Below are 7695 nucleotides of genomic sequence, written 5' to 3'. Positions count from 1 at the left end.
AGATGCCTCTGTCCTCCCTTTACATATGCACTTAGTGTACTTAAAATGTGTCTGTCTGAAGTATGCTGAGTGTATAGTTAAAGGGCATACGTCTGAAGTATACTGAGTAAATGTCTAAAATGAAGGTTTTATGACCTTTCTTGGGGATACATTTTAACTCTCTGGTCTGCTTCCATGAGGAATGTTAGAAGAAGATCATGGGGACTCTCCTAAATTTGGGCTTTTCTCAAATGTCAAAGTTCAAAATTTAAGGATCTACAATCTGTGGTGGAACCGCTGCCAAGATGCAGATTTTCATGGAGACCCAGATGGGGGAAAAACATCCACTCAAAGTTGAACCCTCAGATACTATAGAAAATGTAAAGGTCAATATCCAGGATAAGGAAATATTTCTTCCTGATCAGCAGAGGCTGATTTTCGCTGGTAAGCAACTGGAAGATGGCTGTACTTTGTTTGACTACAACATTCAAACATTCATCCTGTGTGGACACTTCATGATAGTGCTATGAAAAGAAAGAAGAAGTCTTCCACCACTCCCAAGAAGAACATGCATAAGAGAAAGAATGTTAAGTACTATAAGGTGGATGAAAATGGCAAAATTTTCATCAAAAGTGTCCATCTGATGAATGTGGTGCTGAAATTTTCATGGCTAGCCACTTTGACAGACACTACTGTCCCAAGTGTTGACTGACTTATTGCTTCAACAAGCCAGAAAACTAGTAGTTGTATATGAATAAATGAAAAGACAGGAATTGGAAAAAAGGTTCAAAATGTGAGATTGTATGCCTTCCAACCCATGTCTTCACAGACTTCTTCACTTAGAACACAGGCTATGGCCCTGAACAGTCTTACATAACACATCACATGTATAAGACCAACTGCTGTGTTCTTTATTGTGATGAAGTTAGATGTGTAGTCCCCATTCTCTCTCTCTCTGTCTCTCTCTCTCTCTCTCTGCTTTGTAAATGCTAAGGTGAAGATCTTGCCCAACTGACAACTGGAAAAGGCATGCTTACTAATCAGATTTTGCTTGTGAGTCTCCCTTTCCAGATTTCTGGCCTTTGTTTCAACTTGCATCTCAGACAGGAAACATTCTTTCCTGGAGCACAGAGAGGTTGCCAAGGCTGTGATAGAAAGGCTGGGGGACACTTTCTTCAGTCCCACCACACTTTTTTCCCCATTTCTTGCTACCTGTTTCAGCCCAGCTTCATGTTTTACCTCGTTGATGGATATTTGAACAGATTCTTATAACATTCTCTCTATTGCAATGGATCCAACAGTCTTTGTCTCCCCTTGCAGTGTTATTTTTAAAGAAAGTCTTGTTAAATCTGAACTTTGATTTGGTGAAAGCTTACACCTTGCTCTAAAAATAGTTTTTGCTTCTATTTTTTTTAGGGAAATTGCAATTGTTTGTATTTTACATGAAGTTCAATGATTTGATACCTTAAGTAAAGAAGCTGAGAGTATATCCAGCCTGGTGGTAGTAATGGTAGTATTATCAAGACCAAATCTTGTCCCTCCATTTGACTATCAGACTGTTGAAATGATGGACTTCAAAAATTCAAATTTACCTGGGAAAATCATGTTTAGAAAAGAGAAGGATATGGCTGGCAGAGGAGAAAATTTGTCTCGAGGAAAACACTGAGAACTTGTCACAAGGCCCCAAAGGGAAGACTGGAGCTGAGACACCGGTGGCTGGGGAACCACACCTGAGCTTTTGACTTATGTGTATTTTATGACTCCCCTTTAGAATCAAACCTTGATGGAAGACGGTTTTTCACATCATTAGGAGGTGAAGCAGTAGGGAACCCGGGGTCTCTGGATTTATGACTCTCTTTCCAGTGTGGCTAATATTAAACAAACATCCCTTTCTCTGTTCTTCTCTATCAGTTTAGTTCTCTTAAATGTCTTGTTGAGGATGGTGGGCAGAACCTGCTCTGTTACAACTGCCAGGACTCAGGCTCAGTCCCCAATTAGAGTAACAGGAGGAAAAAAGGCAGGCTAGTTCTACATTGATGGTCTCTTTTCTGTAATAGGGAAATGTTCAGGGTAAAACAGAACAACATTGTGTGCCATTAGTTTCTTTTCTAAAAGACTCTGCAGAAACCAGGGGAAAGTTTATCTAGAAGTTTGACAAATTTCTAAATAGTCTGGACATACAGACTTTATGCAGAACTGGAAGATAGTTTCTCTAGTCACTTTTGCTGATTATTGAATGCTATATTCTTCAAAAAAAAAAAGACTTAACATCGTTTATGTAGGACATCAGAACAAGGGATTTTCATAAGAAAAACTGACACCAAAAGTGTTTCCTGAGAACAGGAAAATTTTGTAGCAGAGGGGTTCCATTTGTGACTGTATTCATTGAGGAACTAATGCCTTGGCATTGGTGCTTGTAGGTAATGCCTCCAGAAAACCTGATGTGTAAATGCAAAGTAGGTAGGCTCATTTATGTAAGCAAAGTACCCTTTGTGGTGTTTAATACAATTACTCTCACCAAGCTGCACTCCTAGAGAGTTTAATCAACACATTAAATTCTAGCGATTGACTTGTTTTTACTATTGGCCTCCCTACTGAGTCCACAGATGAGCAAAGGTTGACTACCTCACTTTGCCTGGGGCAAGATGCTGATTCCAACAAAGTCAGAAGCAAATAAACTCTCTGCAGATAGTGGAGGACAAAAAGACTGGCTTTGAAACAAGGGGTATGGCGCTATAATTACACAGTTTCTCCTCCCTTCCACGCTAAATTTTTCTCTGAATTTTTTTTATTTCATATATTGCTTTTGAAATATTATAATGCTTTCTGCTTTTTGATAAAATGGTACTATAGGAAAAATGCTATTGGCTACTTTTGCCTTTGAATTGAATGATAGTAATTTTGCATTTAAAAAGACACAGAGATATGAAGTTGAGAATTTCAGCATTCTTTTTCTATTGTGATCTAATATTTTACTACACACATCTTACTATTTTAAAAGACACTAGCTGACAACTGAGAAGATTTTTTTCTTTCATTTATTATTTTCAAATTGCATATAGGTTAAATGCATAGCATATAGCCTGTTGTCTTTGAAATGTTGTCAAATACCGTGTACTCACCTACTTATTGTTCTAGACATTTCTGAGTATGAGAAAAGGGCTACTAAGAACTCTAATTTGAAAACAAATCTTTCCCAATGTAACCTGTTGCTCTGCAGCTTTCTTTGTTTGATAATCTCTCATATTAAAACTCAATCTTATCAATTTCTACTTTCTGTTTTGTAATAACGATGTCCAGGAGAGCCTGTCTCACTTCAAATCAGAAGGAGCTAAACCTCTCTCAGCACTGCCTTAAGTTCACAAATGATGAATTCTCATAGTAAGCCATAAAGTTTGCCATAATTGAGTGTGGTCCTCTGCTGTGATTATTGTATAACAAGTCAAAATTCTACAGGTTGGTTTAAATAATTTACATTGCACCTTGGGGAGAATCCAAAATTTTTATTTCATATGATGTTACTGATATACTGTCCTCATTTAATGTTCATTTAAAATCCTTTGTTTTCTTTCCTGATAAAACCTCACTGATTTTATGGGGTATAGATGGTATAATATGTAAGTGTCCTAAATATTTAAAAAATAAGGCATGTTGACTTATCTTTCAGATGAAGGAATTTAAGATTTCTTTGAAAAATTATGACTATTCTTGCCTCCAAATCTGCCATGCTGAAAAAAAACCTAAAAGCATAGACAATTGGAAAATATCTTATTCTTTATTCCTTAGGACAAAAATAATAATTGACCTGCTATATAAATATCATTTATACATTTTACAATTTGGATTTCATCTGTTTGGGCTTCTGCAACAAAATATTTTAAGGTGGGTAGTGTGTGAACATTTGCAACTTCTCTTTCACATTTATGAAGGTTAGGACATCTAAGAAGAAGATGATTGCAGTAAGTGTCTAGGCTGAGGTGTGGAGGTTCTGTTTCTTTCTGTGCTTTCACATGGATGGAGAAGGGGACCATCCAGCTAGTAACACCTTCTTTCGTTTGTTTTTGCAAGGATGCTAATTATCTCATAGAGCCACCACTTTTTAATGTATGCTACTTAGATCTTAGTACATATGAATTTGTGGAAGTCACTAACAGACAGAACATGGCAGACTTGCCTACACGTTCCACCAGTTCTTAAATTCAAGCATGCTGTTGCCTATAAGAGAGCTTAGAGATTTACTCACAAATTTCTAAATATTTTATTTTTATCTTTTAACTAAAATGTTAAAAAATATGATATATACAGGTTCAAGTCAGATGATGTCCCGGCACTAAGAAAGAGATGTGAACACAGGCTTCTATCCTTAACAAGAAGGCATCTTGGCAAAGAAAAAATTAGTTTTCTTAAATGGAGTCTCACTGAGTTTATCAACCAATCACAGCTTAGTGTAGGCCTTATGCTCAGGAGTAGATAACCAACTCAAGAGGAACTCAATGGTATTTTTGAGAACTTTCAGTCTCAGTTTGCTTTGTTTGGACATGTGTGTATGTGTGTCTTTTGCCTACTTTGGTTTCTATTTTTGTCTTTTGGGGGATTTGTGGGGTCTTTTTTTTGTTTGGCTTTCTTTGTTTTTTAGAAAGAGAGAGAAAAAAAAGAACATAAAAATGGACAATTTGGCTGGAATTGGGCAAGAGGAAAACATGATCAAAATATGTTGTATGAAAGAACCTTTTTTTCAATAGAGAAATATAGAAAAAAGGAAACATGATAGAAACCGCTTCTGTGGCTACTTCTATCATTTCGGCGAACGCTTCCTTGTGGCTTCCTTTAGTTGGTTTTTGCTGTCCGTCTCCTGGGGTCAGTCTGTTCAGGCTTTCCTGGGCTTCTCAGATGTGTCGCATTTTATCTTTCCTTTCTCAGAAACATCAGTACCTCCCCGGTGGTCTCGTCACTGCAATGTTTTCTGTCACAGCTCAGAAACTGTCTTCTCACTCACGCTGATGAAGGTGCCGAAACACTGTGTGAACATATCATGGACCATTCTCTGGTGGTGAGCAGAGATGTAGAGACATGCCACTGTGTTTCCTGTGCTAGTTTATTGAGATTTCGTGCAGGTATTGACCCCAGGTAAGGAAGAGATTTTCAAGAACATTCCTTTAAAACGTGTCTGTGACTTGCTTTGGCTGGGAATCCCGGATCTTGAAGGCTGTTGAGCTACTTAGACCATGATAGGCTTTGACATCTCTTCTGCTTCCATAAATGACTAGGTTTAAAACACTAGCACTGATTCTTGACTTGGTGTGGAGGCACTGCTGTAAGATCATGTGACTAGTACACGCTTTGTGCTCATCTGCCAAGTCCACTTGCAGCCAGTTCCTCTCCTGGGTCTACACTGACTTGCCCAGGAAAGGTATTCCATAGTCTGTGTCCTATCCTTTTATAAATTACCTTGCCGATTCTTCTTTATTGCTATCTTGTTGTGCTGCTGGGGATTAAGGCCAGTTCCCTGCTGATAGAGAATCCACAGTTTTCTCTCTGGCTGACCTATAACTCTAGTTTCCATATTGTATGCAGAATTTTGGAAATCTTAAGTGTGAAAATCTGCTAACCGCTTCTTCTTTCCAACCTACCATCTGAGCATGCTGTCTCAGGCCTGTAATCCTAATACAAGGGAGGCTGAGGCAACAGTATTACCATGAATGCCTGGCAAGCCTGAACTCCATAATGAGTATCAGGGCCACCCACAGCGCCACAGCAGGACTCAATCTAAACAATAAGAAAAAAAACTCCACAGCAATCTAAGTTCCAGGCTCTTCTCTGTTAGCACAGAGAGAAAACAGAAAAACAGGAAAATATATCTGTATCAAAATATAAACCACAGTAGCCTATTGGGCGGAAGGCACCCGCAGGTCCTTGGATGCCATTACGATGAGCCAATATATGGTGCAGTTAGAGAGGAAAAGAAGTAAAATGGATCATGTGCTGTGGAGAGGGGTGGAACAGAAAAAGCAGAGGTGGTGAGGAACAGGCTGACGTGAGTGGTCTGAGTAAGACCACGTTGACAGGACTGGGCTGCTGGGGAGAACCATGTTGGGGTCCCTGATCCTGCCTCAGCTGGAGTCTGTGTTGATAGCTGTGAAAGCGCTACCACCAAGGGGCCTATGAACCAGGCATTTTGAGCCATTACTGCCCTTCATTTGCCTGGGAGAACTGGCCCTACCCCTCACCATGGGATGGGAGAGCTGGCCCTAATGGCATGGGCACAGGAGAGCTGGCTCTGCCTCTCACCTGAGGGAACAGTTCCAGCAAAGATCAGGACTAAACAACTCAGCTACTACTCAGGCCCACATCTAGGGCTTTGAGTTGGCCCACCCCAACATCTATCCCATCTATGACTTGCTGGAGAGCATGAAGGGACTGATCTTCTAGAACCATAGCCTCAGTATCTCCATGACTCTGGTCAACAGCAGGGTATCTGAGAGGAGTCTTGGTGAGGGTACATTATTAAGGGTGTCCCAGAAACCAGAGGCCTTGAACTTAATAAACAACCATTACAACGAACATTTGCAAATAAAGGTGTTTGGACAAAAGGGTCTACTGCATGACACAGTTTGGCTCCCAATGCCACTAAGATGAATGGAGAGATGTTGGAAGGCAAGAGAAACAGAAGAGATGAAGTCGGTTTGTTTTTAATTAATATTTTTATTTTTTAAATTTCCTTTTGGGTGGGCACTATAAGGGTGAAGGGTGGATATGGAGGTACTGGGAAATGTGACATTACTGAAGAATCAATAAAAATACACAAATAAAATATAAATATATATATTATATATATGAATAAAATATAAATAAATAAATTACGAAACCCATCCCAAGTCAGGCAAAATATTTTGATTATTCTGTTAATAATATTTGGTTAAACAGTGTGCTAATGACAAATATCGTTCTATAACACTGAAAGATTTGTTCCAGCTACTGAGGCAGCTCTCACAAATAATTTTCACCAGACAACTTTTTAAAACAGAGATTTATTTATTTATGTTATGTACATGAGTGCTCTATTTGCATGTGCACCTTTATGATAGAAGAGAGTATTAACTCCCACTATAGATAGTTGTGAGCCACCATGTGGTTGCTGGGAATTGAACTCAGGACCTCTGGAAGAACAGCCAGTGCTCTTAACTGCTGAACCATTTCTCCAGCCCCACTTTTCTAGGGATTTCCCTCAGCTGCTGAGACCCATATTTTTATAGTTCACACCCTTTCTTTCCAGCCTTCCTCTGTAACCAAATCACAGACTGAACCTATTTCTTCTAACTAAGGACAACTTTAAGGGTGAACGTAGCTTGAAAATGCTAAATGGGGATTGACAGAGACATTTCTATGACTAAATTACAACCCAAGTTCTGCCTCCACCTTGTTCCCCTTCCTTCAGTTTCTCAGGGATATTGATTCTGTAAACATTCTTCCTTAAACTTCCTGCAAATGTTGCTGTTGTTCTTTAAGGATCCTAGCCTGCATTAAGATGGCTCCTTGCTGTACTGGGCCACTTCTTCGCATCTATTCACTGGCAGGGAATATCACAACATACATCCTTGATAAAATAAGCACAGATGTTAGAACATTATTACTTCCCAGCTATAAGCAAACTCATGATGACTCTGGTATTGGTATGGGTAAGAGGATGCTCTGATATCTGGACACTGAGAGGTACCT

General features: G+C 39.2%; 1 pseudogene; it reads left to right on the top strand.

Moving 5' to 3' along the window:
* Positions 1–284: 284 nt before the first annotated feature.
* Positions 285–720, top strand: LOC130872079 (ubiquitin-40S ribosomal protein S27a-like; annotated as a pseudogene).
* Positions 721–7695: the final 6975 nt, after the last annotated feature.

This window comes from Chionomys nivalis, chromosome 3, assembly GCF_950005125.1.
Source record: "Chionomys nivalis chromosome 3, mChiNiv1.1, whole genome shotgun sequence".
Taxonomy (NCBI): Eukaryota; Metazoa; Chordata; class Mammalia; order Rodentia; family Cricetidae; genus Chionomys; species Chionomys nivalis.
Note: the sequence above shows the minus strand (reverse complement) of the source record. Positions and strands in the feature narration are given on the sequence as shown.